We start from the raw sequence: 20,003 nt of genomic DNA on the forward strand, positions 1-20,003 counted from the left end.
CATATGCAAATCAGTCTTGACCCTGTGCCTCATTGGAACAGTCCAGCCCGAACTGCCAAGCATGTCTTCCCTGGACCGGAATCAAGCATCCTAGGACCGGTTTCTGACTATCAGCCGTCTTCAGCCAGGATAGCTTGACTCCAGAGGCGTAGTAAGCACGGGACCCACATCTGGGCATACCCTTCCCACATAGGGTGAACAGCAAAGCAAACAAGATGATGGGCGGAATGTTGCACAATGGCAAAACATTCACCCCCAGTCGATGGATTAAACCCAGATCTATGACTGGGGGGGAATGTTTTGCCATTGTGCAATATTCTGTCCATCAATTGTTGTTTTTGCATTTGTCACCCACTAAATAAGTTGTACATTCATCCATCCTCCGACCATTCATCTTTCCATCCATCCACAGAACCACACGTCCATTCATCCTTTGAATAACGAATTCATCCATCAGTCCACAGATCATCCATCCATCCATTGATCCCTCTGTTATCCATAAAACGATTGATCCACATATGTTTCTGTCCACCGGATGATATCGGCACGGACAGTGGCACCCACCCCCTTCCTGCATCTGGGAGCCCTGCAGGACGCAAGGCCAGTGGCAGCCAGCTGCACGCGCGGGAGCGGCCCCGTCTCTCCCGCTCCGTGGACCCTGCTGAGCTCCGACCGCCAGCACCGAGCCTCCGCCGCGCCTGACACTTCCGGCTGCCAGTGCCCAGCCAATCGGCGAGGCGCCCAGCAAGCTGGAGCGGTGGCACATGAAATATGATAATTTTCTGCTAAAGAGCCCCAGGAAGGAGAGGCGCATGCCTCTGAGCCGGTGCGCCGTGCGCTGAGAAGGGGAGGGAGAGATGCTTGCATGGCAGGGCTGGCACCTGGGGGGATGCCGAGGGCTGCACCTGCTGGACCTGAAGATGCTCTGCTCGCCGTTGACGCTCAGGTGGGTGAGGTGGCGCCTGGCAGCAGATGGCAAGTCCGGGGCCGTGCATGTGCCCATCCTGGCGCCTCCGAGGCGCTGATCTTGTGACCACCGCTGGTGCAGCATCGGCGAAGGGTTCCCCGGTTCCTGTGTTTGTGACCCCCCCCCCCCCCCCCCTGGCGTCCTTCCGGCACGCGCCAACCTCCCCGGGCAGCCACATGGAGCGGGCACGGGAGACGGCGGCGCTGACTTCAGCATCGCTTCCCCGGAACAAAGAAAAGGACTTCAGTCTCTCCGTGAGGCGTTAAAGGGTCACCCTGGGTGCGAGCTTCGCTGTCTGCCTACTGCCGAAAAAGAGAAATTTTAATATCATTCCATGCAAAAAAAAATCCCGATGATGTATTGTGAGCTATCCCTTCACGTGAAGAAAAAAATGGGCTCGGCGCTCCCTGTAGATGTCTGGTGTCATTCAAGTTCATTGTGTGACATCGCACTAGCGCTGTATAAGACCTAGCGCTACGTTCAACATTGTCATCGGCGCTACGGAGTGCCATCCTCGATCTGCAAAACAAACAAACACGACACTGATGCGAGAGTGGTCTCGGCTGGCACGTTACCTCAGCGTGTCCTCAGCTGGCACCTTCCTGTCCTCAGATGGCACCTTACTCTTCCGAGCTGCAGAACGCGCGGAGTCCGGCGGCCGGACTGACAGAGTTTAGTGTGTATTTATCTTATTGCCAATGTCCGCGTCCCTTCCGGGCACTTAACTCAGACACTTCAGCTTGTCACGGAGGGAAAGACGGATAATTAGCGCCGTGCGCTGCTGCACAGTGTGTTTCTGCGCTGGAGCGGGAGGAGAGCGTTGCCCGGCAGTTGTGTGGCAGACAGTTGTACATAAACCGAAAAATACAGACCCCCAGGGTTTAGCACTGTTGTTACCAAGCTCTCCCAATTTGTATAAAAGATGAAACTGGAACAGTTTATCCCTGAATTAAAAAATGCAGCGCGGAAGCATGTGGGGTGACACCTTGAGAAAGCCCTGTTTTTTTGTTCAAGCGCATCTTGCGCGCTGAGGTTTGCGTTTCTTTCTTAATCTTGACTATATAGGCTCAGAACTCCCAGCATGCAGGTGGAAAGCCAGGACAGGCTGGAGGTGCCACGCTTAACATCTGGCCAGTGGGCAGCAAAGTTGGGCAGGCAAGCACGAGGCTCACGGTATTTTCACCTATAAGGGCATTAGCTTAAATAGCAGTAAAGGTGAACCTGCGATATCAAAAGGCCAAACAACTCTCCAATGTGTCTTTTCCGTCAACACAACTGATAATAACTCTAATAATGATGATACTAATAATTCCAATGGCAATAGTTTGGTGTATATAGCGCCGACCGTTTCTATGCACTGGAATAGACCCAACATAGTTTCCGAGTACCTTTTCTCTGTTACGAAATAAATTCCAATTTCGAAAAGCGGGTAGAACGGCAACGGGGCAGAGGCTCTACAAGGCACTGCGGGGGGGGGGGGGGGGGGGGGGGGCAGCTTTCAGAATTGGGAAGCAGTTGTCGGTTCTATCCCGTGGCTTGAAGGTGATCTCAGAGGTTGCTGCAGCGCGGGCACTCGGTCAGACGTTCTCTCTGGGTGGGTGGAAGTGGCGTGTATGTGTGTGTGTGTGGGGGGGTCCTCATCTTGTCTCGTGCATTCATCCACTCTCTTTGCTTCACGAGGACGTTAGGTAAAGAATCCCTCCTCGGCGATGCCTGCTCGCCCCCTCCCTCCTCGCATGTTATGCAGACTGTTTGAGCTGTGCCGCCCTCTGTGTGTTGAGTCCTAAACGAGGCTTTCTTTCTCTACCTGCACAGGTGGTGACGAGGGGCTGGGACTAGCGCAAGGTGCACGATTGATGCCGGCTGTCCGCGCAGCGCCCCCGCAGTGACAGCGCAGCCCCCTCCGAGGACAAAGGTAAACACTTCTCGCCGCTTGCCTTGTGCTCACTGTGGGGGGGGGGGGGGGGGGGGGACTTCTGACTGAAGGAAGATATTGCGGTGTGCTTTTCGGTGGTGGCTGGTCGCTTGGCCGTGTAATGTGTCCATCCCCAGTAAGCTGGGTTGCCTGTCTACATGTGTTCACCCCTCTGTCCCCCCAAACCCCCTGGCCGACCCTCTTATGCGTACTGAGCCTCTTTACATATCTGGTGCTGTGGGACATTTTAAAGGGCGCGTGGTCCCCTCACACTCTTTTCTCTGTACACCTGTGTATGTTTTTCTAGGGAGAGGAGAGGCATTAACGGCCGTACCCTAGGGCTGTCTCTGTTCACGTGTGTGTGTTTGTTTGTTTCTGTAGGCACTCCTCTGTGCCTTCTGTGTACACCTGTGTGCACGCACGGGAAGTGTGTATGTGGTTAACTCACGTGCCTGCTGTGTGTACATTGCCTGTGTACACGCGTGTGTGTGTTGTCTGTGGCTTCTATACACATCCGTTTGTGGTTACCTCACAATGCCTTCAGTCCTGTGCCGTATGATAAAGGGTGCAATCGCTAGGTCTGCTGACTTGACTGCCGTGCCACACTGACGGGTGAGATTTTACAGAGAATGAGGTAATGTCACAGTGCCATCTGTTTACAACTATGCATGCGTGTTTGTGCGCGCGCGCGCGTGCTGCGCGCCTGTGCCTTCCCTGCTGTGCACCGGCGATGGCTAAGATTCCAGTGTGTGAGGGAGGCTCAGCTGGCATGGTGTCTTTAACCCTCTCAGTGCCACACTAGAAGGATGCTCGGTGCTCGTGCCTATATATACGTTGTTCTCCATGTCAAGGAAAGCCTGTGTGCGTTGCAGTGTGGTGTCTGATTGTTTGGTGTTCGCGACACGTGCCTCAGCTCTGCTTGGTTCATGAAACGTTAAGTCCCGGCGCTGTCCCCAGTTAACCACCCGCAACTGGAGAATATCCAGTGCGCTACGTGTGGGAGGGATTGCAAGCAACGTAGCCAAGAACCCTGGGCATCATTACCTGCTGTGGCGTATGTCTGCACCAACACTGCATTGCTTTCTCCACTAGCCTTGGCACACACTTAATGTACCTAGTGCTATTCGACGTTTCTATGTCTTGTGATTTAAAAGTGCAGCTCATACATTTCTTTCTTGGAGAGTGGCTAGATTTTGCTTTACTACTGAAATGTTTTTGATATGACGGAATGCGCAGCTTCTCTGGTTGCTGTTAATATATGTTAACAAAACTCACATAACCTGTCGTATGGCCAGTGTCATCTGCTCGCAGATGTTGGCAATTTAGCATAGATCCCAGTGGCTACACACGTCGCAGAATGCAAAGATGCGAATGTATTTACTTTTCTCTATAACTTTTTTAATATGATGAACACCTCTCTCCACCCACCCACCGATTGATTTATTTATTTTGTCTGTTGCTTGGCATTTTTTTAGGTGGTTCCAAAATATGCCTGTTTGTGGCAGTAGGTTGTGCAATATAGAAAATGGAAAAATGTGGCTGCCATTTTTGAGGTCCACAGAGGGGTTAATGTTAATAATAGTAGACATATTTATCAGGACGTCTGTTTAGTCGTCTGCCTGTCTCAGTGGGTGAGTGAAAGGCTTCCGAAAAGTGGTAATGCCTAAACTCAGGTGAGAATATCTGGTATTTTGTGTCTGAATATTGAGTATTGTTGGTAAAGGAGTATAGTTGTCAAGGGTAGGTGCACAATGTTTATTATATACAAAGTAAGTTACTTTTCTAGCACCGAGGGGAATTCTAACTTTCCCTGGCCTGGGCTAGAGGCTGACGTTGGTTACACTAACACCCTCTCCTCTCTTCTGTGCCATGCATTGGAGGTGATGATCTCTGGATGTGCTGCCCCTTCCACTTCCCACCGTTTGAGTCCTCCATCAAATGTGTACTTTCGGGGAGACACAGGAATTACAGAATATTTTGTGGGGCGATGGGCAACAAGTGAAGCAAGGCCCTCATAGGACGAGGATCCCTTCGGTTGTTTAAATATATGTAATGCAAGTAAATGAGAAAACATATCATAGCTATCATTTGGTGGCATCCACTGCAATTAGCCATGATGGCTGCCTTAAATCATTAGGGTGGCTTGCTTTAAAATCTGTTAGTAAGTGTTTCAGCAGGATCCCGGGTCCCTGGAAAGTGTGAGACTTGGGGACTAGTGACCTTTTTCCCACACTCACCAGCCACCTCACGCTGATAGGCATGGAGGTTACCAAGCAAGTGCAAGAGTGGTGTGTCAAGTTGTGAAGATTTACTTGGCACGGTGTTGGTAAACAGAGAGGTTACACACTATGTGAAGGTCAAAAATCAGGAACTGTACAACATTCAAAAGAACTCCTTCACTGCCAAGCAATGCCTCATTCTGATAATCTATATTTAAAGCAAGACATTTAATTTAATTTGTTCTAAATTAGGAATGTCCAGAAGGGAATTAGAACATAAAGTGCTTATTTTTGCTCATACTTTTTCTTTAAGGCTCTAAGGGGCGGGGCAGAAGGTGGCCTAGCAGCCAATCATCCTGGTCTATTTATTGCCATAAGCACATTTCAAGTAGAAGGAATGTAGGGACTTAGTGACTTAATCACCAAGGAGCGACAATCCTGTTATCATTACTTTCTCTTAACTGTTCATATTGTGCAAGCATCGCTATCATAAGTGGATAACACCTTACCTGCGCACTCTTCTCCCTCTTACTGTGCTCTTGAGCAGGTGACTTGGCCCTGCACCAAGAGCCTGCTGTGCACAGGTGAATCATCTGTTCTGATGCTTTAATAGTAGTCAGATGGGCTAGGTGCTGGGTGTTGTTAGAGGAAAAACCACAGGTGATGGACAGAATGCAGAACAATGTCATACATTCAACCCAGTACAGAGATCTGGGCCCAAATCTATCGTTTTTTTTCACTTCACACCACCCTAGTTCAGACATGGCCATATGCAAATCAGTCTGACCCTGTGCCTCATGGGAACAGTCCAGCCCGAACTGCCAACTGGAATGCCAGAAACCGGTCCTAGGAAGCTTGTTTCCGGTCCAGGGAAGGCATGGCTTGGCAGTTCGGTCTGGACTGTTCCCATGAGGCACAGGGTCAGACTGATTTGCATATGGCCATGTCTGAACTGGGGTGGCAGAGTGGGCTAAAGAACGGTGATGGATTAAACCCAGATCTGCTGACTGGGTGTGAGTGTTTGATTGGTTCAGATGCTCCGTCCATCACCACCCCCTTTTGTATCGCTTTGTTCGCCATAAGTTGGCGGGGTATGCTCAGACGTGAGTCCCTTGCTGTGGAGAAGTGTGGCTCACTGGTTAGAGGAGGCAGACCTGGAAGCAGAGGTCAGCCCTTGACCAGGGTTCAATTCCCGGCTCGGCGGGGTCTTGAGTCCTAAAATGTCCACGGACTTGACAATTCTCGCTCCGGTGCCTACTCGATTCACAGGTTCACACTCTGCGACTCTGGGCAATAGCTTGCTTAATCTCCACAACGGCCCCTTGCGGTGGGATGCCTGGCTTTCACCTTGTGGATACCCTGCTGGGGTTATCTCACAGGGGAATACCAGGACGGGTTCCCTAAGCAAGCGCTTAGATACCGGGTCGGTGATTTGCGCTGTATAAATACATGTACATTTACATTTTACATTTACTTTGCCACTGGATTCAAGCAAGCCTGGCTGAAGACGGCTGGAATGCCAGAAACCGGTCCTAGGAAGCTTGTTTCCGGTCCAGGGAAGGCACGGCTTGGCAGTTCGGGCTGGACTGGGCCCAAATCCATCTTTTTTTGCACTCCACACCACCCCAGTTCAGACATGGCCATATGCAAATCAGTCTGACCCTGTGCCTCATGGGAGCAGTCCAGCCCGAACTGCCAACTGGAATGCCAGAAACCGGTCCTAGGAAGCTTGTTTCCGGTCCAGGGAAGGCATGGCTTGGCAGTTCGGTCTGGACTGTTCCCATGAGGCACAGGGTCAGACTGATTTGCATATGGCCATGTCTGAACTGGGGTGGCAGAGTGGGCTAAAGAACGGTGATGGATTAAACCCAGATCTGCTGACTGGGTGTGAGTGTTTGATTGGTTCAGATGCTCCGTCCATCACCACCCCCTTTTGTATCGCTTTGTTCGCCATAAGTTGGCAGGGTATGCTCAGACGTGAGTCCCTTGCTCACTTTGCCACTGGATTCAAGCAAGCCTGGCTGAAGACGGCTGGAATGCCAGAAACCGGTCCTAGGAAGCTTGCTTCCGGTCCAGGGAAGGCACAGCTTGGCAGTTCGGGCTGGACTGTTCCCATGAGGCACAGGGTCAGACTGATTTGCATATGGCCATGTCTGATCTGGGGTGGCAGAGTGGGCTAAAGAACGGTGATGGATTAAACCCAGATCTGTTGACTGGGTGTGAGTGTTTGATTGGTTCAGATGCTCCGTCCATCACCACCCCCTTTTGTACCGCTTTGTTTGCCATACGTTGGCAGGGTATGCTCAGACGTGAGCCCCTTGCTCACTTTGCCACTGGATTCAAGCAAGCCTGGCTGAAGACGGCTGGAATGCCAGAAACCGGTCCTAGGAAGCTTGTTTCCGGTCCAGGGAAGGCATGGCTTGGCAATTCGGGTGGCAGAGTGGGCTAAAGAACGGTGATGGATTAAACCCAGATCTGTTGACTGGGTGTGGGTGTTTGATTGGTTCAGATGCTCCGTCCATCACCACCCACTTTTGTATCGCTTTGTTCGCCATAAGTTGGCAGGGTATGCTCAGACGTGAGTCCCTTGCTCACTTTGCCACTGGATTCAAGCAAGCCTGGCTGAAGACGGCTGGAATGCCCGAAACCGGTCCTAGGAAGCTTGTTTCCGGTCCAGGGAAGGCACGGCTTGGCAGTTCGGGCTGGACTGGGCCAAATCCATCGTTTTTATGCACTCCACACCACCCCAGTTCAGACATGGCCATATGCAAATCAGTCTGACCCTGTGCCTCATGGGAGCAGTGGATTCAAGCAAGCCTGGCTGAAGACGGCTGAAATGCCAGAAACCGGTCCTAGGAAGCTTGTTTCCGGTCCAGGGAAGGCACGGCTTGGCAGTTCAGGCTGGACTGGGCCCAAATCCATCGTTTTTTTGCACTCCACACTGGGGTGGCAGAGTGGGCTAAAGAACGGTGATGGATTAAACCCAGATCTGTTGACTGGGTATGAGTGTTTGATTGGTTCAGATGTTCCGTCCATCACCACCTCCTTTTGTACCGCTTTGTTCGCCATAAGTTGGCAGGGTATGCTCAGACGTGAGCCCCTTGCTTACTTTGCCACTGGATTCAAGCAAGCCTGGCTGAAGACGGCTGGAATGCCAGAAACCGGTCCTAGGAAGCTTGTTTCCGGTCCAGAGAAGGCATGGCTTGGCAATTCGGGTGGCAGAGTGGGTTAAAGAACGGTGATGGATTAAACCCAGATCTGTTGACTTAGTGTGAGTGTTTGATTGGTTCAGATGCTCCGTCCATCACCACCCACTTTTGTACCCCGGGTGTTGTTAGAGGTCATGCCCTGTGCCCACAACAAACTGCATACATCCCAAGGCTGAGGAGAGCAGTTAAAGGAAAAAGCGGGCTGGGTGCAGATGTCCACAGGGTGTTACAGAGGCTGCTCGAAGGACTCAGCCAAAAGCCACATACTGCACTCCGATCCTGCTGTGCATTTCAAAAGGCCACTCACAACAATATCATTCTGCCCAAACAAATATTATGAACTCCACTTTATTGCTACATGCAGCGTTAATGGGTTGTTTCATGGGAATAACTCCTCCAGGTCAAACATGGAATAGTTTGTCTCCAGCAATAAGCAATAAATATGGATTCAAATGAATAATCCGTGCCGAAACACTGCTTTCCATATGTTATGCCTCATTTCTTCGGCCCCTGCAGTGGATCAATTTGTGAACCCCGTGGTATTGCACCTCATTATTACCAATACCCCTGGCATTTGTAATATTGGTAGTATTTGTAATACAGGGGAGAGGAGTTGGGTTAATGGCTAAGGCGGTCATCCTCGAATCTGGGGAACTGGGTTCCAGTCTCGGCAATGACGCTGAACATCCTGTGATTCTGGGCAAATCACTTAATCTCCCCTGCCTATCAACATTTTTTTTAAATGAATGTGTCCTCATGTAACGCAACTGGTGCTATGTAAAGCACTCTGATACCCGATACCTTCGGGGTCAAGTTTGCGCTATATAAAACTCTGTAAAAAAATATTACTTCAGTAATAATACTGTGATCCTCAGCGTATTATCATGAGTAATTGAATGAGAGGAGTTAATATTTCATTGCTCACACAACAGGTGAATGTCAGTGTATTTTAGGTTATATGCTGTTATCATATTATCCCTTCAACTGACGTTATTTAGAAGAATATATTTGCGGCACAGCAGTTAGCGACCCATGAAGAGTTCTGTAATCATTTTCTGTCCCTCAGTTCATCCATTCATTCATTTGTGCTTCAAGGAATAATGTAATGTACACAAAACAGTAGAAAATGTATTGGTTCCTAATCTTTGTGGCTAATAGTTTAAGGTACAGAGTGAGTGAACCTCACCCTGAGACCTGGTCTCATGGACTCAAGAGTGTCCCAATGGATTATCCTCGGCTGACCATTCTTCTCACCTGGACCACCACACAACCTTTCCTACTATCCAGGCAAAGTCACAAAATGGAATCAACTAAGATTTTAATCTTTTTTGGGTTTTACATGGAAGTAAATATTCAGAACTGATATTGAACATTGACATTTTGATATGCTCATTTCCTAATAATATTTCCTTCATATAATCTTTTTGTGATATTATAAACTATGTTGCTTTTATTGAAAGATAATCTTTGCTTCTGTGCATTTGCCAAAACTGAATCCACATCTGATTCTGTCTGTGCTATACATGAGACCAGAATTTAGAAACATATGTATACATTTAATAACATGTTTTTAATGAAAATGGCAGAAAATATATATTTTACCTGCACACACACACACTATTTTGTCTTTAGAGAAAACTGCGAATTGAAAAATGCTAAGTTAAGGCCCACACCATTCTACTCGATTGTTAGATTTTCATTCCTTCTGCATAACATATTAGCCATGCATATTTCAGAAAGGCCTTGACGGAGTATGCACTAAGGAGTAACATATGTGGCCGAGATGACTCAGGAGTGAAGGAGTCACCGAGTCCAATATGCAAGCAAAAGTAATTCTGCCTTCCCCTATCACATTTCATAGTTGCTCATAGGTCTACAGTAGTATGTGTATCAAATAGTTAATACTGAGCCCAAATTGATTGTAAAGTAGCACAGTTTTATTTATTTATTCATACAAAAACGTTCTTTCCTTTATTATTGGGGAGAGGAGTTGGACTAACGGCTAGGGCGGTCATCCTCTAATTTGGGGAACTTGGTTCGAGAGTCTCGGCAACGACACTGAACATCCTGTGATTCTGGGCAAATCACTTAATCTCCCCGTGCCTAACAAAAATGAATGTGCCCTCATGTAATGCAACTGGTGCTATGTAAAGCTCTATGATACCCGACTCCCGTCAAGTTCGCGCTATATAAAACTCTGTAAAATTAAAAATAAAAAAATAAAAATATATATTACTTTATTATATTGTTGTCAAACTCATTTGTTACATAAAACCGTCAAACCGTATCCGATTCAATAATTGTACACAATAAACTTCTAATCCCTCATACCCTTGAGCCCACACTCACACTGTATATAAAAACCTCACTCTACTCAATCAATTCAATTCAATAAAACTTTATTCGTTTTTTACAACCATAAAAGTATACAGTAAGCAGCATATCAAGCAATAAAATATCAATGAGAACCATAAAATATACAATACATTTCTTAAGCTTATAGTTCACAGATTCTTAAAATAAGAGATCGATATCTTTAAAAAAAATAGATTCTTTTAAAAACAAGCTGTCCTTTCTTGGGTCATTTCGACCTTCGAGTATGTCTTACACCATTCTTCTATCCATAAATAATTCATACTCGCTATCGCTTGCAAGAGCTCTAATTCATCAATGCTCTTTACATTTAAGGAACTATTTCACTTTAATCAGATATTTACCAATAGCACAGGCTATACCTAAATTCATCATTCCCACTAGGAGATTTACAGCTTGCATCCTATTTTTAATATCATATTTTTTTTAAATCGGGCATAAAATCTCTCTTTGTAAATCTAACGTTCTCCAGCAGTCTAACAATATATGTAAAATATCACACGTAGTACCTAAAGTGCAAGTGCATTTTCCATTACTGGTTATCATAAAGTTTTTTACCCCTTTGTTCATATAACAAGGGTTTATCCCAATTCTCAAGCATAGCACAGCGCGCCTTAGCTTGCAACTAGGTAACCTGTCGATATACGGATAATGTAGGTCATTTTTCCTGGCTGAAGCCCTATGGGAGACTGAAGTTTTCTGTGATAAGTACTCTTGATCAAGAATTCGAGACACTTCTAAGCCCAGGTTCCTAAGCTCTTTTTTGTTTAACCTCTTCGCTGGGGCGGCTATTCCGCCGCAGCGCTAAGGGGGGGGGGGGGGCGGCGTGGTAATGGAACCGCTTCGTCACCAGCCTCGGTTGAGCTGTGCTGATGACGGAGCGGTTCCATCATGGCCCCGCCCTCTCAATAGAATGCGCCGCACAGGCGCGAAATCGGCACCGCGCATTCACGTTAGGCGGGCCATGACGGAACCGCTCCGTCATCAGCACAGCGCTACCACGGCTGATGACGGAGCGGTTCCGTCATCAGCACGGAAAGAGTTAACTTAGGTTCAAGGGACTGAGTGTAACACACCATATGCTTCGTTAATTGAGGCTCTCGTCTCTTTTGCCCAGGACAGTTCACTATTGACAATTTTATTTTTGCACCACTGTGAGATTTTTAGGTCCTCACCCAAACCTAGTTGCTGCCAAAAACGTAAAAAAGACATACAGGCTATGATACTCCATGCAGTGGTTCCCACTTCTAATCTTGCCGCCTGTACCATAGACAAACTTGGTAGCGCGAACACTCATTTAAGGATATTTCCCTCCTCTTTATCCCAGCTATTTTTGCCACTTATTTATAGTATCTCTGCGCCATACAAGAATTGTGGAGGGACCATTGCTTGATAAGCCTTTAACATCGGTCTATTAGACATTTCACCATATACACTGTTACATATTTTAATCCCTTCATTGAAGCAGAAGTCCTCATTTTTAATGCATCTAAATGGGTATGCCAATGGAGACCACTCGCGAACCACATCCCCAGATATCTGTATTCTGTTGCTTGTTCCAGCAACTCAGTGCCCAGATACCATGAGAACTTTCTTTTGCTTCTTCCAAAGCACAGAATTTTGGTCTTTTCCATGTTCACAACTAGTTTTTTAATTAAACATGTTTAATTTTCTTTAGAGACCATTCTCCGTCTGATCCATAATGACCAGATCATCTGCATATCATAAGCAGGGGATATGGTTTCCTCCAATTTTCGAGCTAGCCCCTCTAACCTTTCTGAACTCTAAGGGCAGGCCAGCTGTAAACAGGGAAAAAAGCAGGGGGGCAAGCACGCAACCCTGTCTTAGCCCATTACCAATCTGGATCCTCCTGGATAATCCTCCATCCTCATCCAGGATTATCTGGGCCCAATTTGTAGTGTGAAGGGCTTGGATCAGGGCCAGTAAATCATTTTGAATTTTGTACCCTAACAAGGTTGACCACAGCTGCCCCCTGTTCTCCAGATCGAAAGCTGCGCGGAAGTTCACAAAGCAGCGGAACAAATTGCCCCTCTGCTCAATCGACTTCCGCGCAATGGACCAGAGAGCAAAACAGTGATCAACCGTTGAATGACCCTCTTTAAACCCTCCCTGTTCTGGGGGCACTATCTGTTTTTCTTCTCTCCAGTCTTTGAGCAGACCCAAGATTACTTTGGCAAACACTTTTTTGCCTATGTCCAGGAGATTTATCAAACAGTAGTTTTCAGGGGAATTTACATCACCTCTCTTATATATAGGCCTTACAATTGCCCCTTTCCAACTATCTGCCATAACTCCTGTATTAGGAATCCTCTGCCGATATTTAAAAAGAACTCCACTCAGGGTTCATTTTTATAATCACAGTCGGCAAATTATCTGGACCGGCGGCTCGAGTTAGGTTTAACCTGGATATTATACTTCTAATATGGTTGGGGGAGAAGTGCTCTTTTATTTCTTCCCTTACACCTGGCCAAACAAAGGTATTTATTTAATCCGTCCCTGGTCAATTCCCATAGATTTCCTCCAGATAATCCGCCCACTTATCCTCCGGCACCGAGCACTGTAAAGACCCTAGTACTTTGCCAGTGCTCTCTTGTGCTAATTTGTAGTCAATTCCAACAAGACACTTACCTCACTGGTCTCCAATATTTTTCCATACAGCGGCTTTTCCAGAATGTCTGTGCAGAGAAACAGCTGACACCATCTCTCTCCACTATATAAGTCTCAGTGCTGATCACATGATGCTCCACGTGATCTTACGTACGATACAACCAACCACCTCTTCACCGGGGTCACCATCTTGTAAAGGCTCCCTTGAATGTCAGTTCTTCACAATGACATACTACGGACCAAACTTCAATCTCTTTATTTTACTCTGAACAGTGTTTATCACAAACAACAAATTTAATACTGTCCATCAATGTCATAAGAAGATAAACCGATTGCATGCAATAAGAACACGTTTACTTCCATCCCCTCTCGAGTTCAGTTCAACTTAAGATCAAGACAGAAGCATGTTCTAGACATTACACCCAGACCTCAGTCATCAAAGAGAATGGGCAAGTGCGGTCTGAGATGAAGACGGAAGGCTGCTCTAGAGACCTTGCCCAAGTTTAGAGTTCAAGAGGGGCAGAATCTAGTGAATTGGGAGGTGATGAAATAACTCTCCTAAACTCCTCACTCACCTTGACATATCAAGAGGGCAGAGTCAAGTTACATTTGTGTTTAAACAGAAGTTTGTCGGAGAGATCACACCGTAGCAGGGTGGGGCTTGCCTGTAGGGCAACCAGGCAGTGTCCGAAGGGCTGGTATGAGAGGTCAGTGTGTGGGCTGTCTTTTTTCTGTCAAATTGTGGGGATTGGCGGCTGGTTATTACCGCTGATTTCCCTGATAATATAACAACATTGCCTGTAGCAAGCACAAATGCATGCAGTCTTCCAAACCTTGCAAAACACTTATACAGTGTGTCTTACATGTTCAAAACTTCCCAATTTGCAAATATAGGCCACTTTTTTAGATTTCTAATGTACTAATGGGGGCGCTATTATATAGGGGCTCTGACCTCTTTTCTACCCCAGTCCAACTCTGCACCTAAGGTTCAGTGAGCGAGAGGCAGTGGAGTCAAGTGCAGTTTGTGTTTCAGCAAGAGATAAGTTTCAAGTGTTGAAGTAAGAGTAGAATGAGAGAGCGTTTGGAAAGAAAACATATATCTTTCCAAGTCTTTCTAAGTCTTGTGAATGAACACAAACCTTTAGTGGCAGATAAACTGCAAAAATAGCTATTAGAAAAAGTAAAACAATTTGGAAAATGTAGAGCCTGTCCAGATACTATGGCACCATAAATATAACAATTGTTAATTGTGTGTCTAGGTATGGAACGTTAAATGTGTAATGCACAAGAATATGCTTGTCTACTGTCTTGCATCACAAGCCACATATTACGGATGGGCCAGTGGTGATGGCTGCAGCCCCATATCTGACAGAAATAAGACACTGCTCACTGTGATGCTGCCCATGGTCGGCTTGCCTCCACCCATTTTTGTCCCATGATATAGCTGATCTGTTATAGAGCAATTATAACAGGGGACGTCTGGGTCTTCTTCAGGAACACTGGGGTGGTAGCTGGGTCTCATAGCCCGCCCCGCCCCAGTCTATTTAGGATTGCCACTGGTCCTACCCAACTAGGAGGGCAGGACAGAGCCTCAGTCTATTGAGTAGATTAATTCCTGTCCAGCCGAGTAATAATGAGTTGGACTATGGTAGAATAGTCTATTTTCTGAAATCCCCTCGTATTTCATCACTAGGGCCGCAAATAGAAGTTGGACCAAATGGGATTCCTAAATGATAAACACTTTCTCTCACTTATAAGTGGGACTTCCATGTAGAATTTCACAAAGCAAAACCCACATTCATTCAGTGATTCCCCATTCCAGGAGGATTAGCTTCTAACAGCTGGATTTATGTGCTGAGATACCAGCCAAGAATGTTATTTCCAGGGGCATCGTATCCTCGCACAAAATCCTTAAGACCTACGACTGGGCCTAAAAAATATTTCCAGCCTTAGTTCATGATACATTTTAAGTAATGGCAACTATGAATCTTAATGTGGTAGACTTTATTTCAGGTTATGGAAACTGAAAAAATGTTGTAACAATCATATATGTTTTTTTGGATTTATCAATTCATCCATAAGAACACCACACCTGAAAATTGAATTACAGAAATGTTATTTATCGATGTACTATATATAGGAAATATATGTTCAATATGCTCACATGAATATTTGCTCAAAAGGGAAATTTTAATAAAAGCGATTACATGAATTCACTATTCTACCCTTTAGAAGCTAATGAAAGATACTCATCATACTATTCCATATGTACTCTGTACTCTTGAGAAATGTCTGAGTTGTAAATCAGAAAATGTTAAGTTGATGCAATTTCAAAACGTTAAATATCTGATACATTATGGAAAAAGATTGCATTGGATTCAAACCCCGTCCCATGCATAAGCAGAACATACAAATACTTTAAGAATTATGATTTCAAAAAAATTATAGGAATGGGAAATTCATAAATATATATTTATAGGGATTTGGAAAATTTAAAGAATGAAAAAAGGGTCTTGGTTTTCAGTTTCGTTTATATCCATTGAGGCCCGAGCAGGTTGAAGAATAGGCGAAGGAGATTAGCTGGAAGAACTTTAAAGGGAGGAATTGCCACATCTATGAGCCATACAATCTTTCAAGCCTGGGTATCCAGTAAAGGTACATGAGAGCCAGGTAGAAGTCACATTTCAGGACAACCATTAAATATTTAAGTTAGTTCAGGTTAGATTCATGGTATGCAATTTTATTTCATGTGGATATCTCACAAATCTGTCATGGATCCGACCCTCCTTGCCCTATACTGGACCACCCTCATTAAAAAGATCACACTAAACTCTACATTATCAACACTGAAAGAGCAGTCCTCCGGGGTTCTGCCTAACTCTTAGAGACCTCTCTGTCACAAGCTGTCTATAACAGTGGTTCCCAAACTTCTGACTCCTGAGGACCCCCATTAACTCAACACTGGAAGCCGGGGATCTCCAGGAATTTGTATGATTTAAATTTCAAACATTAAAAGAGTCATTTAAAAAAATAAACAAACGTGCACACAAAAGAAATACTCAATTTACTAAGGATTTTAGTATTTTATATTGAAAGAGTTTGCAAAAAACTGAACATTTTAATGGGAAGGTTGGTGCTGCATCTCAGTGATTAACTTTTAAATGGTTAGTTTTATTTCGCAGTACAAGGCTCCTGCTCCTGCCAGGGCCAGAGTGGACAGCCAAAGCTGTGCTTAAAGAAACTCCATTGGCTCCCGATGCGCCAGAGGGCTGCCTTCAAACTGCTTAGCCATGCCCACAGGGCTTTACATAAAACTGGCCCCACAATTCTCCAAGGGAAGATCGAATTTTATGTACCCAATAGGAACCTACGTTCATGTCAATCAGCTCTGGCTAAAACCAAACGCATCTACAAAGTCAGAACAGGCGGTCGCTCCTTTTCTTACCTTGCAGCAAAAAGGTGGAATGAGCTCCCTACTGACCTAAGACATACTATAAATTACCTTCAGTTTCGAAAAAAACTGAAAACACACCTCTTCCCCAAACCGTAACCTCTCAGCATACGCCATCAGTAGTCCTTTCTGGTATATAGCGCTGTGATATCCCTAGGGATGAGTGTTGCGCTCTATAAATACCGCAAATAAATAAAAAACAGCCCGGCCAAATGTTTTCAGACCAGTCCCCATACAGTGCACACCAATTGCAGTGAGTGAGCCTGCCTTTGGGAGGCTCTCCCCTAAGAAAATGTAGGTTACAATGGTGCATTCTACAACACATTTATTATTATATATTGAATTGTATTAGCTTATAAAGAATAGTAAATGATGTCCTTACTATGCACCAGGATGCAACAATCTTTGTTGGTCTTCTTCAATGATTCCCTTACTATCACCCTTCAACAGTGCCTCTCATTTCTCCAGAGCACATCTGTCACATGTACTTCATTTGTTTTATAGCATCTCTCATACCATTGTAGGACGTCAAAGCACTTTACATCACACACATATAGAGACAATGAATCATACTTGATAATCAGTGTAGAGAAAATGTTACATAAGGCAAAGGGTGTAGGCTAACATGTCTTTCATACTGGTAGGCATTTTTAAAGAGTGCTTGGTCTGGAAAAGCACAAACTCAGGATTCAGAACATAACACAGTGGTTAACATTAACTAACAATAAAAATGTATTTCCACCCAAATACACCCCTTTGGCAGCATCAGGATCATGAAAGCCTGGGAAAAATCATAAGTTACTAGCTTGTACCATGCAGTGTGTAAGCAGCTCCTTGATCACAGTCTCTAGGTCACTGTGCTAGATTATGATTGTCTCTTATGAGCTGCAGAGGAACAAAATAATCTCTGTGACAAAAGCAGTAACCCACTGACCTATGCACATAAAATACTGTTTTTTAAAATGGATGGCATGCGTTCTTTGCAGCAGGAATATTAACCCTCTGTGCTACATTAGAAAAGTCAAACCTGCCCCTGTACACTGCGTACTCATCTCTCTGCAGCAGGTATTTTAATAATGGTGTTATCTTGACACTTTTATTGTTGCTCTAAAACTGCTCATTCTACAAGGAACTTTGCAGTGCTTTTAAAACTGATGCCAGTGGACTCCCTGGGAATGTGTCATGGACCCCTGGGGGTCCACGGACCCCAGTTTGGGAAACACTGGTCTATAACAATAAACTATTTGTGTTCTCAACTGTAATTCTATCTCTGTTAATAATCAGTTTCTTGAAATGCACATAGCGTAGCTCTATGTGAAAAAAAATTAGGTCATAGATATAGTCAAATCATTGTTCGATTTTCATTAAAGGGAAGACTAGATACTTATGGTGAGACATTATTTTGCTCATTGATCACAGGCATTTTGAAATGACAAAGCAAGCAGTCAAGGAGGCTTAGAAAGGAGCAAGCACGCTCCGAAACGCTTAAGGCTGAAGTTGATTGAAAGCGGGAAAAGGAAACGGCAAGTGCCGTTAATGTGCTGCCTGCGAGTGCGTCTTCAAATGGAGGTCGTTTGTGAAGCTATATATATATATATATATACATATATATATATATATATATATATATATATATATATATATATATATATATATATATATTACCTACTGGCGGTCGCCAGTAGGTATACATAGTTAGGATTTTTTCTCTATGGGATTTTTGAAAATTCTATGTCTAATAACTTTGGCGTTTGTGGACGGAATCGGCTGAAATTTTCAGGAAAATGGCACATTTTGTTTCTGAGCAGCCCCTGACAATTTGGGGGGGTTTCGTCAAGGGGGGGCTGAGAAAAAAGGGGGGTCCCAAAACGCGTTTTTCCCATGTTAATTTTCATAGGGCGGTTGGCCTCACTTTTAGCTCGAACGGCTGAATGGATTTGCACGAAACTTGGCAAAATTGTAGGGACTGTTAGCCCGATGTGCCTTTGCTAGGTCTCAATATATGTGCTCCAGTGGATTTTGAGTAATTTAGGTTCAAAAAAAGATATATATCTGGGCGGAGCCAAACCACACATCTGATCTGATTGGCTGTCAGCACTTCATCCAAGAAGTGTTGGCAGCCATCTTGGGACCAATATACATGATAGCACCTCATTAAAAAGCATTGTAGTTAATAGAGGGTTTTAGGACTTTAGTTACATTATAAATCATTTGTTGATGGTACCATACTCGTTTTAGGAATTGTGGTGGGTTCTAAGGTGATTTTACCATGTGAAAAAACCTTCTGCTGTGATATCATGAATATTGTTTGAAAGAAAACTAATATCTCATGATTTTCCCACAGTGGTTTGGAAGGGGATCTATAAGCTAAACTGAAAGCATATTTTCTGTAAATTCACATTATCTTTCTCAGTCATGTGAAAATGAAGTCTGACATTCTCAGTAAAACATGTACATCCAACAAGGACAGAGACTGTCAGTTGATTCCTTTGTGTTCTACTGCAGCCTCCTAGAGTGTTCTAAAGAACAACTAGAGCGCTAACAGTCCTACTTATTACAAAGATATGGCACACCTGAAGCCATCTTGATTGGAATAAAGTGGTAACTCTTAAAACATTTAATTTAAAAAGAAACAACATGAGGGGGTATATTTTGCCATAGAAAGTATGATTAGTGCTGCAGAATGAAAAATTAGGGCACATTTTGAGTGACTTCTCAAATCCTTTTCTATTTCATTAAAACATTCTGACATGCAGTCTCCCAAAATGGCCACCAGAGACAAAAGAGCCCAAATGTAGCCCAAATATCACCCAGATGTAGCCCAAGTATAGCCCAATGACAGAATGTCCCAGAGTGTTCTAAAGAACAACTAGAGCGCTAACAGTCCTACTTATTACAAAGGTATGGCACACCTGAAGCCATCTTGATTGGAATAAAGTGGTAACTCTTAAAACATTTAATTTAAAAAGAAACAACATGAGGGGGTATATTTTGCCATAGAAAGTATGATTAGTGCTGCAGAATGAAAAATTAGGGCACATTTTGAGTGACTTCTCAAATCCTTTTCTATTTCATTAAAACATTCTGACATGCAGTCTCCCAAAATGGCCACCAGAGACAAAAGAGCCCAAATGTAGCCCAAATATCACCCAGATGTAGCCCAAGTATAGCCCAATGACAGAATGTCCCAGAGTGTTCTAAAGAACAACTAGAGCGCTAACAGTCCTACTTATTACAAAGG

At 44.8% G+C, this 20,003-nt stretch overlaps 1 protein-coding gene across 1 annotated transcript in view; it reads left to right on the forward strand.

The window, feature by feature from the left end:
- The window catches only part of HIVEP3 (HIVEP zinc finger 3), a 2,131,558-nt gene that overhangs the window by 699,247 nt on the left and 1,412,308 nt on the right, over nucleotides 1–20,003 (forward strand). The window contains exon 3 of the mRNA XM_086956857.1: nucleotides 2,783–2,882. The gene's annotated coding sequence lies outside the window, so the exon portion shown is untranslated. The remainder of the gene's footprint in view (nucleotides 1–2,782; nucleotides 2,883–20,003) is intronic.

The sequence above is a fragment of the Lissotriton vulgaris genome, chromosome 2_1, assembly GCF_964263255.1.
Source record: "Lissotriton vulgaris chromosome 2_1, aLisVul1.2, whole genome shotgun sequence".
Classification (NCBI taxonomy): Eukaryota; Metazoa; Chordata; class Amphibia; order Caudata; family Salamandridae; genus Lissotriton; species Lissotriton vulgaris.